Genomic DNA, 18,694 nt, shown 5'->3' with positions numbered 1-18,694 from the left:
GCTGAAATCATGCCTTGATACTGCCGTGTGATTAGATATGTGCATGGTGTACAGTTGGCTAATGTTAAGAGGCTAAAGGACCTGCTATGATGTCACCCTGGTCACATGACATGCTGAGAAGAGGCATGGGACATGGGGAAGTGCAGTTGGGAGGGGCTGGTCAAGCAGCTCCCCCCCCCCTGGTGACTTTTAATATAAGATAAAGAGGAAAATAATTTTTAGCTAAAACAGTGGTTCTCAACCTGTGGGTCGGGACCCCAGTGGGGGTCGAACGACCAAAACTGGGGGTCGCCTAAAGCCATCGGAGCCGCAATTTTACTGCGAGCTGCATGGTTTGGGGTCACCACAGCATGAGGAACTGTATTGCGGGGTCACAGCATTAGAAAGGTTGAGAACCACTGAGCTAAAAGAAGGGTGTCAGCTAGTTATTAGGACTCTATGGGAACTTGTCACTAGGAAGATGACAAGAGAAGAGAAAATGTGGTGACAGGTTCCCTTTATGGAAACCAGACTTATAGATGACTCCCAGTTATAGACAGACCTATAGATTGTAGCAATTTACTGAACTTTAGGGTAAGGGTAAGGCTCTCTTCACACTTTCTCATGCAGAAAATCCACAATACACGCGGATTTCATGTGCATTTGTTTATTTAGTGGGTTTTTTGTGGTTTTTTTCTATGTGGATTTTCTGCATTCGTTTTTTTACCTCTTTGTGTTCCATCCCTGTAGGCTGTGGGAATTCTGCATAAGAACCACACGTAACCCGGGGACTCCCTGTACAGAAGAACATTTTGTGTCGATTACTGAGATACATTTGATACATTTGTTTTGACATCATTTACAAAACAAAAATAAGTTTACTACGTTTCCAGTTGATGTAACCAGAAAGATTCCAGTAACACAATTCACTAATTAGTTACCCAAAGTTGTGATGTTTTTGTTAATCATCCAAATCCCCCCCCCTCCCAAAAAAAAAATAACCTGCTACACTTGACTCAAGTAAAACAAAACCATAATTTCCAAGAATACATTTTTATTTATTTATCATTGAATTGTTTTATCCACAAAACAATTTTTTTCAACACAAAACCCAAAAAACTTTTTGGGAAAATTTCCTCTTGACATAAACAACACAATAATTGAACGTCTGCAAAGGACATGTTTTCGATTTGACAAATTTTACCCAAATTCTACCCAAATTTCCAATTTAACGGATGCTAATTATTTATTATTATTGCTCAGGCTGTGCCCCTATTGTGGGGGCTTCCGGGGATATGACATTGCCTTTAAATCCTCCGACCTCCTTACCTCTATTATGTTTCCTCTACGGTTCATTTATTCCTACCGGTTTCGTTCTATATATCTTTTCCGCTTGTTTTCATAGTCACAACGTCCACTTTTATTATGTTTTATTTTTGTTTTATGTTTTATTTTTATAATTTTTTGGCTTTATTACGCCCTCGGGGTAGAAAGAATCTTTGGACCCCCCTGGGGTGTGTCAAATAATTTATTGGGGATTTCATAGTCTCCGACGTGGCGGCCCCTTTGTAATTCCTTCCTCGATGATCTTCTCCCAGGCTGGGAATAGACATCTGTCACCGGATTTCACGTTGTGTTTTTCCCTACTTTCTGCCATCCTATTTTTCACCCTAAGTAATTCAATACTCCAGGTGCGTCTCCGGGCCTCCATTTTTTTGCTTTTTGACACAGAAGGCTCCTGGGCTCAGTTGTTTCTGCACAATGGGCGCAGCGTGGTCTTTCACAATCCCCAGTTTTTAGCTCAGTCTCCGGGGGAACTTTGCATGACAATGGCCACCTACCGATGCTCGGAGGCCTGTTATGTTGGCCAAAAGTAACATCTGTTAAAGGGTCTCGCAGATGAAGGAGCCGCATTCAGGGATCTTCTCATTTCCATGCGGGTTCGTAGAGGTCGGGCTTCAGCAAAATGGAGCAATCAAAACAAATGCTTTGATAAAAGAGCGCGGCGCGTGCGCGGGGGGGATAATGGTCTGAGGGGGTTAAAATATCGAAGCGCAGAAGTCACAATGTAACAGTGTGAACTTAACCCAACGCAATATGGTCCTGGCCCTGGGCGCCGCTACATTCACTGGAGATTAGGACCTGTAGGATATCCGCCTGCTGTCTGACTATTCTAGTTTATTTTTTACTATATTTTTTACTAAATTTTTTATGGTTTTCTACCTCTTTACCATAAAACCAGGGACACTTACTCATAGATCCAGGCCTCCTTTCTAAAATCAACAATTATAATTATGCTAATGAGCCTGATTGGCTCTGGTAGATGTTACCAGAGCTCCTCCGAGCTGTAGCTTCACAGGATGTTACAATGAGCAGAGCAGATCCCCCCTCCCCCGGCACTTCCTGTTGCTGCTACATTACACAGGCAGTAGTGATGGGTCGTTCGTGAACAAGGTGGCACAAAGAGCTGGACCCATCCCCTAAATGGCTCACCACGCCCCCTTTAACTTGATAAGATCAGGTTAAAAGTGGTGTGGTATAGGGTGACTGACTGGCCTGTAGCTCCCTATTATATATTTAATAGGGAGCCGTTCAGGAGCCAGAAGAGCCGTCTAAGAGGCAGAGTCTAATAAGCCGGCTCACTAAGGAGAGCCGGAAATTCCCGTCACTAACAGGTAGAGGGAGGGGGAGAGAGCAAGGGGTTGGCGAGACATGTTCTGCTCATTATAACAGCCTGTGAAGCTACATCATAGAGGGGCTCTGGTAACACCCTAAAGTCCTTCAGGCTCATTAGGATAATTTTAAAAGTTAATTTAAGAAGAAAGGAGGCAATGGATAACAAATATAAGAAGATGACCACAGTCACGGTGCCTGGAGTAAAAATACCACATCTCCTTTCACAGACAAAGAAGGTCCATCTTTCAGTAAAACACTACACAAACACTAAACCAGTTCAGAAAAGTGCAAAAAGAAAGTGAGGCACTAAACTAAGATGTAGCAGAGCTGAACATGTTATTGGGTTGTATGTTACATACATTCATGGTTCAAAAGGCAAAAGTTGGACCAAATGACAAACTCGGCTCTGCAACATCTTCTTGAACTTTACAGACTATTCTCTGCCTCATGGAGGGAGCAGATGCACCTAGCGGGGGGGACCCCAGCCCGAGGGACTAATGATGGAGAGACGCCATGCTGCGTCCATAGCTTGTGGTGAACCCGGTCACAAGTCATTATTCTGCCCACTGGACAGTGATTGACAAATGTGTTTGCTAAGAGATTCTGCAGCTGCTGTGGCGCCCGGGATCTGCGGGTCCTGCTGGGTTTATTTTCTCCACCGTTGCATCTGTAAGGACCGGGGAGGGGTCCACTTCATCTCCGCACAGAAATGCTGCAAACAATGGAGGGTTCATGATGAGATTCCATGTAATATTGGCACATACTATGTCTATTCTGGAGTAGCAGAGCTGAGTTAATTATTTAACAACATACACAAAGGATTGGTTACTTAGAGCACAGAGCACAGCAGTGTGAGGACACACCATCAGAACACTTGGAGAAGCTACAATCCTGGAATATAAATCCACATATCCTGATACTACTGACAACATACACAAAAGTATGTATACACAAAAGTCTATACCTAACACTATCTGCACAGAGCACAGGGCACAGCAGTGTGAGGACACGCCTCTAGTGTATTTGGTGAAGCTACAATCCTGGAATATAAATCCACATTTCACAGTCCTGATACTACTGACAACATGCACAAAAGTATGTATACAAAAGAGTGTATGCCTAACACTATCTGCACAGAACACAGGGCACAGCAGTGTGAGGACACGCCTCTAGTGTATTTGGTGAAGCTACAATCCTGGAATATAAATTCCATATTTCACAGTCCTGCTGCTACTAATAACATACATAATGGTATGATTACACATATTTCCAGAGACAATACCCAACAGTATCTGAAGAGAGTACAGAGTAGCAGTGTATTTGGTGAAGACATAACCCTGGAATATTAATTCATATTTCACAGCCCTGCTGCTACAAACAAGATAAACAAAGGTCTGATACACATTTCTCCAGGGACAATACCTTACACTGTCTACAGACAGCAAAGAGCACAGCGGTGTGAGGACATACATCTAGTGCAATTGTTAAAGCTGCAATCAAGGAATATTAATCCATATTTCACAGTCCTGCTGTGTCACTTGTATTTTCGCTGTGAGCTGAGTGTCTCTGATGTGGAACAATGCCATGCAGCAGCCACAGAGCGTCAGCTTACAGCTGACTTTATAGGACTTGCAGCACAGCGGCAGCACTGCACAACCAGTGAGCTCACTGCAAGCCCGTCCCAACTCCCCTGGAGCAATGTGGTGCGGCACTGCCGCACTATTCAAGATCGCCAACTGCGCTTTAACCATACAAATGTCTGACTGACAGTGTCAGTCAGACATTGTCATCTGGTGGGGGCCCAGGGACGCGTGCCCCGGGAGCCCCGCCTAAAATCCGGCCCTGTCTGCTGATACTAACAAGTGCACACATGTATGATTACAAATCTTTGCATAGACAATACCTTACACTGACTGCAGAGAGCACAGCAGTGTGAGGACACGGTTCTAGTGCATTTTGTGAAGTTACAATCCTGCAATATAAATCCATATTTCAAAGTCCTGCTGCTACTAACAACATACATACAGGTATGAGTACACATCTCTCCAGGGACCTAACACTGCTGAAACATTTCCTTTAAGATTCAATAGTAATTATCTCGACAGTTACTATAATAATAATTAATAATAATTCCTTTATTTATATAGCGCACACAGATTATGCAGCGCTGCACAGAACTTGTCACATCAGTCCCTGTCCCCAATGGGGCTCACAATCTAATCATCCTACCAGTATGTTTTGGAGTGTGGGAGGAAACCAGAGGACCTGGAGGAAACCCACGTAAATACAGAGATAGGGTTAATTAGGTTGAATATTTCCAGTGCCTCATTTATGAGCGCTGTATATGCCCATTACGTATATTTTAATGATGGTTTATTTGAAAACCTGTTCACAAAGTCTTTATGGTATTTGGACGGTGCACAAATAGCGAGCGCCGGGAAAAAAAAATGTTGAAATCAAAGTTGTGATAAAGTTTTATGAGAAGTAATTACGGAAATTGTTTGTAACTTACAAAGTACGTTGTGTTAAATGAAGAATTGTTGGAGGCTCCATGAGAGGGAAGAAACTGATACAGTTGTATATGATCAGAGATGTCAAGGAAAAAGCGCCCCCTAGTGGAAGTTTTCAACGAAAAATGCTATGCCCTTTAAAAATGTAAAGCTAATTAAAGTCAATTTAGCGAGTTGCTTAGTAGAACAGTTTTAAGGAGTTTGAAAATGTAATTTACATTCCAGTATTGTAGATTCTCCAAGTATGTTGTGCTCTGCACTCCCTACAGATAGTTTTAGTGATTGCGCTTATCTGTGGGTGCATAATGGACATTAGCATATCACATGGTAAGGAGTGGTACCGCAGGTAGATATTCTCAGTGCATACTGCTCATTATCACACCACATGGTTAGGAGGGGTACTGCAAGTAAATTTTATCATTGCATGATGCTCTTTAGCACACCACATGGTTAGGAGTGGTACTGCAAGAGAATTTCATCAACGCATAATCCTCTTCAGCACATGACATGCTTATGAGTGGTACTGCAAGTAAAATTCTTTAGCGCATAATGCTCATTAGCACACCACATGGTTAGGAGTGGTACTGCAAGGGAATTTCATCAACGCATAATCCTCTTCAGCACATGAAATGGTTATGAGTGGTGCTGCAAGTAAAATTCTTTAGCGCATAATGCTCATTAGCACACCACATGGTTAGGAGTGGTACTGCAAGGGAATTTCTTCAATGAATAATCCTCTTCAGTAGATCACATGGTTATGAGTGGTACTGCAAGTAAAATTCTTCAGTGCATAATACTCATTAGCACACTACGTGGTTAGGAGGGCTACTGCAGGTGAATTTCATGGCTGCACAATGCTCATTAGCACACCATATGGTTAGGAGTGGTAGTGCAAGGGAATATTATCATTGCATAATGCTCATTAGCACACCACATGGCTAGGCAGGGTACTGCAAGTATATTTCATCAGTCCATAATGCTCATTAGCACACCATATGGTTAGGAGTGGTAGTGCAAAGGAATTTCAAAAGTGCATAATACTCATTAGCACACTATGTGGTTAGGAGTGGTACTGCAGGTGAATTTCATGATTGCATAATGCTCATTAGCACACCATATGGTTAGGAGTGGTACTGAAGCTGAAGTTCATGTTTGCATAATGCTCATCAGCACACCACATGGTTAGGCAGCGTACTGCAAGTTAATGTCATCAATCCATAATGCTTTTTAGCACACCACATGGTTAGGAGTGGTACTGCAAGGAAATTTCAGCAGTGCCTAAGGCCCATTAGCACACAAGGTGGTTTGGAGTGGTACTAAAACAAAATATTAAAGTGCATAATAACTTATAGTATAGTGAAAAAAAACGCATCAGACACTGGCAAATACTAAGAATATCAGGATCAACTTTCCATAGTAGCTTCTAAAAGTCATGTAAATGTACACATTTGGCTGTTCCGGATGGATTCAGAGGTCACCAGTCCCAGCGGATGATGTGCCTCTATGTAGTTGGTAACTCTCCATTGAAATCTATAGGATATATGCAATGGGTGGGGTGCATAGTGATGTCCTGAAACTCTGTAGTGGAGTGTTTTTGGGTAATTTTGGCAGAATTAAGTCATCGCTAGACGTTCCGTCTCGTTCCTGCTGCTACACCTGAAGACATGTTCTGAGTCGGAGCTGACATTGATAAATCTGGGATAATATGTGCCAGACACGGATCTGCCAAAACGGAGATGTACTTACACTTTTAATGAAACAAGTCAGCGGCTGGATGCCTCGTCTGCGGACCTGAGCGCCGCGGCTGCATCTGGGTTGTTTAATTAACGAGTCCCCGCGCCAATGTGTTCCATTAACACTCCCTTATGTGATTACCACTTTGCTTATTTCCTGAGCTAAGACATACTCCATCTAGGTGCAACACTCTGCACACCGCTCATTAAGCCTGTGTATGCCTGGATTGTGGGTTATATGAGGTCAGAACAAATATTGCAACAGCGCCAACTTTGTCCATAGGCTTTGTCTGGTATTGCAGCCCAGCCCCACTAAAGTGATTGATTAAAAAAAATGCATTACCAGATATAGCCAGAGGTGGCATTGTAGGAATCCAGCCGTGTTCTTTCTAACCTGATACTTTAAAGGGAGTTTTATATCATAGATAATAGGCTATTGGCTATTTCAAGGGGTTGTGTAAAGTTTTATTATAATATCTTATTCATTCAAATCCATGCAAAATAATATATCTAGTGTAATACTTCTTTTCTCCTCCGGGGGCACTGCAGGGAAATTGAGCACTTCCTGTCAAGTTTTCCAATCGATTATGACTGATCATTTAGATCAGCTTAATATAAAGCAAATTTCCAAAATTGGCTCAGTATTTGGATCTAGTGAAGTAGTTGAGAGGATTTATATATGACAAACATATAACAATCATAGTAAACTCTCAGTTCTTTCTTTCATAATCCAAAAAATATGCACGGTGTAATACCTCCGCCCTCCTGTGGGGGAGCTGTTGCGAAATTGAACACTTCCTGCTATGTTTTCCACTAGTCACAGCTTTTTGATCAGTTTATAGTCAAGGGGCCCTTCTTATATAAAGGGATTGTCCAAAATGGAGTGCCCCTTTAAGTTTCCTAGGAGCTGAAATGTAGGTATATACGAGTTGTAAGCAATAGCTTGCAATGCTGGGTGCTAAGTGCTCCCAGGAGTCTCCCTTGAAGAATAATTGATGGATTGATTTATTGGCAGTTTCCCGGGAAGGTGCAGAGTACAGAATATATTGGGAGCAGGCGGAGAAGTTATTTCATCAGCCTGGACCCTCGCGCCCGACCACAAGGCCGTCTGACAAGGAAGTGATTGACGTATACATTAGTCAGCGCTCAGAGGGGCCCGGGGTCATTCATTTTTAACGTTCTTGTTTGCTTGGTCCCTTATCTACAGTAAATACAGCAATAACTGAGTCCAGGCACTTAAAGGGGAGGTGAAAAAAGAGAGACTTTATACATAATATTTAGGAAAATTTTAAAAAATCCATCTTAAACGAGGGTCATTTACTAGGGGGTGGTCTTCTAAAGTGTTGGTGTGTTACATGAGTGTTGGACCTTGTGGTCTACTTAAGGAGAAGAGATGGTTTTCTTGAGGGCAGATCCGTTAAATGGGGCGGCCATCTTATGTAGTGGTCATCTCAAGGGTAGTGGTCACCCCCAAAGTTGTAGGGTGACACTTTGTGAGAGTGGTCTACCCAAGGAATAATCTTCTAAATAAGTGGTCTTCCAAAGGAATGGCAGTGGTCTGTTTTTGGAATGGAGTACTAACGGGTGGTCTATAGAAAAAAGTGGTCTGCAGAAGGTATGGAGTTCTAAAAGGGGGAGAATTATTTAAGGGATGGTCTTCTAGTATTTTAGTGGTCTTCTACAGGATGGACTTCCAAAGTGGTAATCTACTAAATGATGGTAAAAGAATGGGTGGTCTTAAAGGAGTGCTGTTCTTAAGGGGTGGTCTGTTGATGGGATGGTCCTCCAAAGTTGTAGGGTGGTGCTTGGTGAAAGTGGTCTATCCAAGGAGTAGTTTTTTTTTAAAGAAGTGGTCTTCCAAAGGAATGGGAGTGGTCTGTTTTTTTGAATGGTGTACTAATGGGTGGTCCAAAAAAATGGTGGTTTTCAAAAGGAATTACCTTCTCATAAGGGTTGGAGGTATAAAGGGGAGGATTATTTAAGGGACGGTCTTCTAAGATTTGAGCCTACTAATGTCTATGCCTACTACTGGTCTTCTAAAGGATGGACTTCTAAAGTGGTGCTCTACTAAATAGTCAAAGAATGGGTGGTCTTTAAGGACTGCTTAACTTAAGGGGTGGTCAGTTGATGGGGGTCTTCTAAATGGTAGTCCTGGGGTTTTAGGTAGTCATGGTCTTCTGAAGGTGAGTGTTTTTTTGAAGGGTTGTTTTCTATAGGGTGGAATAGTCTTATGAAGTTTGGTCCACTAAAGAGTTGGTCATCTAAATGGGTGGTTTTCTAGTAAAGGTCTACTAAAAGGGATCAATTTATAAGAGGGTAGCCTACAAAAACTGCTCTTCTGAGGGTGGTTTCCTAAGGGATGGTGTATAAAAGGGCAGTTTTGTAAGTTGTGAGTGAACTTCTCATGGTGTCAGCTCCAATAGGGTGGTCTTCTGAAGAATCTTCTGATAAAGTAGAGATCTACTAAAGTGATGACCATCCAGTATACAACAACCACAAAAACATCAGGCTGGAATTTTTATTTTGTTTTTTTTATGTCGAATAAATTATATGTAGCCAAATAGTTTAGTAAAAGCAACGTCTGAACAGAAATATGCACAATAGATGCCCTTGTCCTCAGGTGACCTCCAGTCCTTCGAGGGTCCGCCTCCATCCGTAATTCATGAAGATGTTGGTGGATGTAATTAAAAATTTGTGGCAGAAAATGATAACTAAAATATCCCCTGGGCGGAGGTGATGGTAATGACGGGAGGATGAAGAGGCCGTCAACATCATTATTTGCACAATCGTTTAAACGATTGTAACCTCTGCGGTCACGAAGCCGCCGCGCGTGAGAAATGACGCATCAGCCCGGATTCTTGTCATACGTATTTTCATCTGCCGGTTTCTTCCTTGTCAGAAATCTCAGTTTAGGGCGTCCATCTAGGCACAGTAATGAATTTTAACGACGGCCTCGCTGCCCCCCCTGACACGGTATTAGCTGTGCCGCGCTTGTTGACAGGGCGCTGAGCATCTGCGTCTGACTTCTGTCATCGCCCGGGCTCCTGTCTGCGGGAGCAGGGGGCGGCCATACTGTCTGCAGCCTTGTGTGACCCCGTGATGTATTCTACAGGAGAATACGGGGAGGGGATTTTTTTTTTAGATGTTTTAGAATGGGGGATGGATATTGCAAAAAAAAAAAGGGAGTAAAATTTAAAGGAATATTTACCAATACGCTATGATTTTTTTTGGAATTTTCCCCAATGCACAAATCATCTATACCAGGACGAAGGATTGTAAACCAAGCACACTGACATACTGGTGTGAGACCTCCATGATGTATTCTACAGGAGAATACGGGGAGGGGATTTTTTAGATGTTTTAGAATGGGGGATGGATATTGCAAAAAAAAGGGAGTAAAATTGAAAGGAATATTTACCAATACGCTATGATTTTTTTTTGGAATGTTCCCCAATGCACAATTTTAAAGGGCATCTACCGCCAGGATAAAGGAAATTGGAGAAGGAATCCCCCATTGCATCTATTGCCCCGTCCTCACATTACTCCACACTTTGTATACAATGTAACAATTTATGATTCTTATTATTGTCACATGATAAATAATTTATTACTTATTCGAGGTACCACTAGGGGGAGCTCAGGATCCTACTGTAGACTTCCTGTACAGTGAAGGTACTCTAAGATAACATAGTACAGAGTAGGCTCCGGAGCTCCCTCTAGTGGTGGCTGCTGAATGGCAGAATTTTATCATTTGAAGGGGCTAAAAGATGACAGGTTTGGAATAAAAATATAAAATGTCACCATACGATTCCCCATGAAGGGCTCTGGGTCTCCAGTACTTTTAGCTGAGAAAGTCTTTACATCAGAAACTGTTAATACAGAGCTATTGACCCAGTGATCAGGTGTACAATGATGGGGGCACTTACTATCTGAATATATTGCAAGTACAGGATGACGATAGGCACTGCCTAAATTATGGGAGGGGGAGGGGGTTTCCGCTATTTTTATTTCAAATCTATGATCTGGTTTTGATAGGACCCCTTTAAGTACTTATAGATGCCTTTAATAATCAATACAGAGACATAGCGCCCTAGAAGGAGGCACAGTGGGGCACATTTACTTACCCGGTTCTGTCGCAATCCCGCGGTGCCTTGACCGATGAGGATTTGGATTCGGCGCGATTCACTAAGGTCATGCGTCCAATTTCCTGCAGGTGCCGCTGCTGCGCTGAGGTCCACCGGAGTTCACCTTCTTCTTCCTGGTGCATGTGAGTGCTTGATCTTGCGACACATTCAATTTTTTTAAATTCCGCGATTTTTCCGAATCCGTCGGGTTGTCCCATGGCCACGCCCCAACCCCCCCCCATTTCCGCCGCATGCAAGCCGATGCGCCACAATCTGATCGCGTGCGCCAAAAACCCGGGGCAATTCGGTGCAAAACGGAAATATTTGGGAAACCCCACGAAAGTGCGCCATTTGGACCCTTAGTAAATGAGCACAAAACAGCAGATAGTCCATCATAATATCACTATCTATTGTTCCATATAACAAACTCAGCTCTGCTACATCGTTAGATACAAAAACTCAAAATATATTAAAGTTTGCAACTTCCCTTGATCACAAAGTGGCCATTGATCAGCTGCAATTTTTTTTTCCTGCAGCACTCCCACAGGTGAAATGAGGTATTACACTGGGCCAATTCTCAGCAATGGACAGAGAGAGACCTATGTATCCAGGATCTCATAGGCCAAAAAATATGTATCTTAAAGAGACGACCTTGATAGGGAATGAGGCAATGAGTGCTCTAAACTGGAGCTCCCCTTTAATTCCATTACTATGTTACTACATCTCTTCTCAGTGGTTGCAACTCTCTTAGAATAACTCCGTTCCGTCACCCTGACACCCTCCTCCATGATTAAAGATGACTATTTGCCGGGAACATTCACATTTTTTGCCCCAAATCAGATTGTTGTGTTACTTTGCATGCCGGAATTGATAGCTGCAATTTTGCTGAACGCTGTAGCGGGTGCGGCGCGGCGGCGGAAAAATGTATTATATAACTCTGGCATGGATAAGTGCTTAATAAATCAGATCACAGGAGCGAAAAAGAGTCCCCGGAGATATGTATGGATGACAAATGTGCTGCGGGATGGAATAATCAGCCCGGTGCCGCGCAGCAAAACTGAGTTTGTCATGTGGCACGACTCACAGCGTCATTGTGAGGTGTCATGTAAGCATTTACATAGGACTGCAGGGACGTCTACACCATTATCTTCACTCATTCAGCTATGAGCGGGCCTAGAGTAGTTCTGTGATGAGTATAGCCCGGCTACATCTGGTTTGATTGTAAACTTTGCAGCTCAAGATGTGTCATAGGATCCTTTAATGGATGTCATGGATTATAAAAAAAACATGACTTCCATTCATAAATAGCTTTTTACATCACCCTACAGGCAGTGTGTGGTATTGCAGTCACACTTACTTAGAGCTGAGCTGCAATACCTGCCATGTACAGAGGTGGCGCTGTTTCTGGAAAGAAAAAAAAAAGCAAGCAGCCATGTAGCCATCTATCTATCTCATATCTATCTATCTATCTATCTATCTATCTATCTATCTATCTATCTCATATCTATCTATCTATCTATCTATCTCATATCTATCTATCTATCTATCTCTCTCATATCTATCTATCTATCTATCTATCTATCTATCTATCTATCTATCTATCTATCTATCTATCTATCATCTATCTATCTCTCTCATATCTATCTATCTTCTATCTATCTATCTCCTATCTATCTATCTCCTATGTATGTATGTATGTATCTTTCTATCTATCTATCTATCTATCTATCTATCTATCTCATATCTATCTATCTACAAGAAAGGAGAGTCCAAAGCAGCACAGGTAAGTTAGGGTGCAGTAGCCGTAGGTCCCCTGGCCAGGGTCCGTTTAGATAACTGTAGGAAAGAGGCAGCACTCCACACATATGTGGAGTGCTGCCTCTTTCCTACAGTTATCTATCTATCTATCTATCTATCTATCTATCTATCTATCTATCTCCTATCTATCTCATATCTATCTCATATCTATCTATCTATCTATCTATCTATCTATCTATCTATCTATCTATCTCATATCTATCTATCTCATATCTATCTATCTATCTATCTCATATCTATCTATCTATCTCATATCTATCTATCTATCTATCTATCTATCTATCTATCTATCTATCTATCTCCTATCTATCTATCTATCTATCTATCTATCTATCTCCTATCTATCTATCTATCTCATATCTATCTATCTATCTATCTATCTCATATCTATCTCATATCTATCTATCTATATATCCACCTCTCTAATTTATTCTCCACACATATAAATTTTCTACAGAGCAGAAGGATGAAATTTCCAAGAAAATGTCCTTACAAAATGCTCTTTTATCTTCCCTCGGATCTTTCTGTGCGGATCAGCGGGTCTTCAGTAGAAAATCAATACTGATAATAAAATGTTGAGGATCTTTGGCGCGATGTGAATGTGTCAGCGCTGGAGATTCTGGGCGTTGATGTCATATATTTTCTCCTCTCGGAATATTCTGGGGGATGTTTCTGGATGATATCATTGATGGTGACGTGCGGCCGGACTCCCTGCATCTCTTTCTGTACAATGATATGAAATACATTTTGCCTTTTAATGTGGAATAATATCAGCGAGGAGACTATCGACCGGCGTCGTGGGGCGGCCTGTTTCACCGCTCGGCTGGATCCATTCCGGAGACGTCTACGTGGTTATCTTTTCATCTACCGGGCGCTTGATATTCTCTGTGCAGCCCATCACATGGTGGTCGGGTTATCATTCTCCTTCGGGGACCATAAATACTAGAAGGTTCCTTCTTACACTGATGTAGCAGATTTGAGTTTGTCTTCGGCACAAATTTCGTAGATTCCCGTAGAATTAGCTTGCGTTTTTTCACACATTCATCAGGGTACACAACCAGCTCTGCTACATCTCTATATAGACCGGGTACGGTGAGGTAAGATAGGAGTCGCTCAGTGTAAAGTGGTGATCATACTGTATCTATGCTAATTGCGTTACGGATGGATTGGCCTTTATTGCAACATTTGGCTCCTGCTCCGCGCCATCGATCATCAATTAGATGGATCAATAGTTCACTTTTCCCTTACGTCAGCATTTAATTGGTCGGGTCATGTGACATTCAGGACGCGGAGGTGTTCGGGTGGGCTTCATTTTATCTAGATCAGGGGTGCACCACCTTCATTGGTCCAAGGTCTGCTCTGTCATAGTGCTCAAAGTCAAGGGGCCGCACCAGTAATCAGCGCCTATAGAAGCACCGACTCCCACAAGACAGCTCCCAATGTGACAGTACAGCAATACATGCCACCCCACAAACCTAATACTACAGACAATAACTACTACGGACCCCAAATCAGGAAATAAATAACAATACAGACCCAAGAGCAGGAAAAAAGTAACATTACAGACCCAAGAGCGGATAATAAATAATACAGACCCCAGACCAGGAAATTAATAACAATACAGACCCCAGACCACAAAATAAATTATAGTACAGACCCCCCAAACCAGAAAATAAATAACAATACAGACCCCAGAACGGATAACAAACAATACAGACCACAGACCAGACAATAAACAACAATACAGACCCCAGACCATGGAATGAATAACATTAGAGACCCCAGACATGGCGAAAAATAACAATAAAGACCCCAGACCAGACAATAAATAATTATACGTACCTAGACAAGAAATGATAGTACAGACCCCAGACCAGAAAATAAATGACTGTACAGACCCCAGACTATGGAATAAATAACATTAGAGACCGCAGACAAGGCAATAAATAGCAATAAAGACCCCAGACCTGGCAAACTCCCTGGCCAGGAAATAAATGAGAGACCCCAAAGCATAAAAATATAATACAAGTGGAGACCCCCAGAGCAGAGGGCAAAGAGTAATAATACTGGAGACTTCCAGGGCAATAGGCAAATACTGGAGATTCCCAATCAGTGGGTTGTGTAACCCTGTAGCGGGAAGCTACAATTCCCAGTGCAGATCCAGAAATTGCGATTACTCGCCCTATGCGCCAGTTGGGTGGGGAGGGGTTGGTGCAGTGGTCCGGTGTGCGCCATTCCCCCGTGCCTGTGCCCTGCCTACTTCCTGCGCCAGTCTATGGTGCAATTCTACATCAGCTCACATCTGGCGTATAGGTGCCCCGGCGGAGCAGCGCTGCCACCCGCAGGCCGGAGGCTCTTGATAGATCCGGGGAGCGGGGGCTGCACCATACTCTGGGGCACTTAGTATCTATCTTCTATCTGTGTATTTATCTATCTCACATCTTCAGCCTCTCTATAGTCATCGGCCGTCCTCCACATCATCTTAATAGTGAGAATGAGTCATGTTTAATGCCCGTCCTGTGGAAATATTCCGTATATATAGCGGGATACACGCGGAGCGTATGATGGCAGGACAGATTTGTAGGACATCATGAACCCGGAAATTAGAGAAGCATAAAGAGCGCATGGTGCTGGTTATCTAGAATCTCTCCACTCCTCATAGAGAACATTGCCGGGTATTTTATGTGGCAGAATTAGACTTTTATATGAAGCGATCCCTGTGTTCTCCGTTCCAATTACCGCCGCTCCGGCCTCCGCCGCTGATAGTAAATGTAATGAATGGCGCCATCTCTCTCTGTACAAATTCCAACTTTATTGAATCTCATGTTTACAAGAATTGCTTTATTTAAAAGTTCGTCGTGATCATTCGTCTACATGAAACAAAAATTGAACATTTCTTTCATGTCTTAAAGTCCCCCTTAAAGGGATCCTCCACCAGAGAATAAAATGAATATAAATAGACGACAAACCTGGTGTTGGACGTTCTTCTCCAGGTTATCTCATCACTTTAATTACTTCCCTTGTCAGGTCACTTTTTATACAGCTGCTCAGTTATTCATGGAAAATTCCTTTAAGACTGTAGGCCCGCACGTTGGCACAATGGAGGGGGCGTGTGTCTGTGACTTACAGGAAGAGGTCCTAGAAAAGGAAGAGGCTATTTTAGGAAACACCAAATGGGCAGTTGAATTAAGAAATGTTAGGCATCCGGCATAGTCAAATTTTACTTTTTTGGGTGGAGGGTATCTTTGATAACATAAAATTAAGTTGATGCCCATGTCTTATGGTCAGGACTTCCCCTCTTGACCAGATAGGAGAATAGTTGCAAAGAGCGTCTCTAATTCTGGAGGACCTGTCCTGTCCTGCAAAACATAGACAACCCATTGACATTGAATGGACATTGTGTAATACTTCATTTCCCCTGTGGGGGCAGTGCAAAGTAACTGAACATGTTGGGATTCATTATGATGCCGGGAAAATGGCTGATTCATACTGAATCTACAATATATTGAATAGATCCGCTTATCTCTAATTAGGAGCATTGTGTCCTCGTCTCGTTAAAAAAATAATACATAAAAAATGTATAAAAGTCATAATCATACATAATTATAATTGCCCAAAAATTCATTATTTATTTATGCGAAAAAGCTGAGTAGTCATCTCCACCTATAGTATAGAAAACATCCCATCGCTATAAAAGTCCTTTAAGAGGAAAAGTTATAGAGAACTGGTGACCATCGTAAACGAAATCTACCATCAAAACCAAGCATGATAATCCAAGGACATTACTCCTAGATCCAGGTGCTGGGACTGTGGTATCTTCTTATATTTGTTATACATGCCCTCCTTCCTTCTAAAATCAACTGGCACACTGTCTCCCAATGCTACCTCAGCTACCACAGTAGGAAGGGGGAAGTGCTCCTGCACAATATAATATCCTTGTAGCTAAAGCATAAAGGGGCTCTGGTAACATCCCCAGAGCCCTTCTGGCTCATTAGCATAATTTTACAAGTTGATTTTAGAATGAATGAGGCCATGGATAACCAATATAAGAAGATACCACAGTCCCGGTGCCTGGAGCTATGAGTAATGTCCCTGGTTTATCAGGATGGATTCTGCTGGTAGATTTCCTTTAAGTCTCAGACATCAGTGGTTATGCCACCACAATTGACCTTTTGTTCTTCCAGGACATAAGAGGCATGACATGATAACAGTACATTAGATGAAGTTTCTCACGTTGTAGATGTTACTGTGTGTTCCTGAAGTCTCCCTGCGGGATAGTCATTATTCCAGTTCGGACACGCCGGATTCCTATCTTCTCTGCACAGGTGACAGTTAGCGTTTCCATGGTCCTATAAGTGAAGGAAAAATAACACAAAACCAACTCTCAAATCCTCCTATTAACTAGACATTGACCTCTTTGATCACCATATTATATAGTGCTAGGGAGGATTTGGGTCCCACCGCCCCTAGCCATGCCCCACCCCCACCCCCTCATGAATATGTCGGACAGCTTTGCAAGCTGTCCGACAATTACACTGTACCCCGCAGTAAGCAGCTCCTAGTGCCAAAAATTTGGGTGACAGGTCCTCTTTAAAGGGGCTTTCCAGCTAAAATATTCATTACTGGTTAGATATAAGATTGGGATAAGACTCGTGGTACTTGAGTCGATGAAGCTGTATGAAAATGGGATACGGGTGCCTAATATAAGTAGGGTGGGGTGTCTCAGTGTCACGGTGGCTCCAGGTTTCAGTAGGCCCCTGGATGACTGAACCTCAATGGGCCCCTGGGTGACTGAGCCTCAGTGGGCCCCTTTGCAGTGAACTAACGTGGCAGCATTAAAACTGTCTCCTGTTCCCTAAAATATTTCCTAGTTTATCATTCCCAAAGCTCCACTCACCCCCTATGGATTCATTAGAAACAGCCTCCCTCGCCCATATGGATTCCTTTTGTATAACCTTATGTGGGCCCCCCCAGGAGCCCTTGCCCGGGTATGCCCAGTGGTAACGCTGGCACAGCTCAATGGAGACTAATATTGCCTTGTAACCCTGGAGTCCTGGTTCGAACCTGACTATTTGCAAGGCGTTTGAAGGTCCAGTCAAAGACTGTCCTGAACCCCGGTCTTATGCAGATCCTCCATTCCAGTAGGGTCCCCCATTTGTGTGAACCATCCACAGGGACATCTACGAGAAAACATACCTAGCCCCTTCATTTGAAAGGTGACGTCCCCGTTTGTCTTTTTTGAAGCCTCATTTCCATGTTACAAAATGGCCGCCTGAATAACGTCAACGTGAAGACCAAGACACGCCCATCTCTGGAGATCTTAGCAGCTTAAGGACCTTCCGATGATGTCATGGCCATGTGATCAGTCTCCTCCCACATTAGGTTGATCACATTTTGATGACATCATCCAAGGTCCTTTACCCCGCTACGATCTTTTTAGGGGAAGCGTCTCAGACTATAAACTCGTACGGAGAACCTGGCGTCCATTGTAAAACATGCAAATAAAACATCAAAATAGACAAACGGTGACATCAGCTTTTAAAAAAGAGATGACCGTGTATTTTTATAGCACTTTCCCTGTGTACAGCCGCATTTTTATTATGGACTGGAACGTCACTTTAAATTAAAATCCTAAAAAATAATAAAAATATAAATGATAATATAAAGAAGATGCCTGCATGGACCCTCTATGTGTAGACCGGCTGATTTGTCTAAGAACGGGGCGGGGCCTAATCTGACAACATTTTTCTTAACGTTGTCATCACTCGAGCTAATAAACCAGTTTCTGGCGGGGCTGGAGATGCCACCTGTAATGACTCTAGAAATAAATATGTCTGCCCAACAAGAGCGGGGC

The 18,694-nt window shown here is 42.7% G+C and overlaps 1 protein-coding gene and 1 long non-coding RNA gene across 8 annotated transcripts in view; one reads left to right on the top strand and one right to left on the bottom strand.

Moving 5' to 3' along the window:
• The window catches only part of DCC (DCC netrin 1 receptor), a 583,792-nt gene that overhangs the window by 90,430 nt on the left and 474,668 nt on the right, over positions 1 to 18,694 (top strand). The gene's annotated exons all lie outside the window — the stretch shown is intronic.
• On the bottom strand, positions 707 to 17,186 carry LOC140064844 (uncharacterized). 2 transcript variants are annotated; one of them, XR_011847820.1, is made up of 3 exons: positions 17,074 to 17,186; positions 15,810 to 15,978; positions 707 to 774 (listed from the first exon to the last, which is right to left on the bottom strand). It is a non-coding gene; the product is annotated as an uncharacterized lncRNA (long non-coding RNA). The 2 variants fall into 2 exon arrangements; XR_011847824.1 differs by lacking the exon at positions 707 to 774 and adding an exon at positions 3,089 to 3,367.

This window comes from Engystomops pustulosus, chromosome 1 (genome assembly GCF_040894005.1).
Source record: "Engystomops pustulosus chromosome 1, aEngPut4.maternal, whole genome shotgun sequence".
In the NCBI taxonomy this organism is placed as follows: Eukaryota; Metazoa; Chordata; class Amphibia; order Anura; family Leptodactylidae; genus Engystomops; species Engystomops pustulosus.
This window is presented reverse-complemented; position numbering and strand designations above follow the sequence as displayed.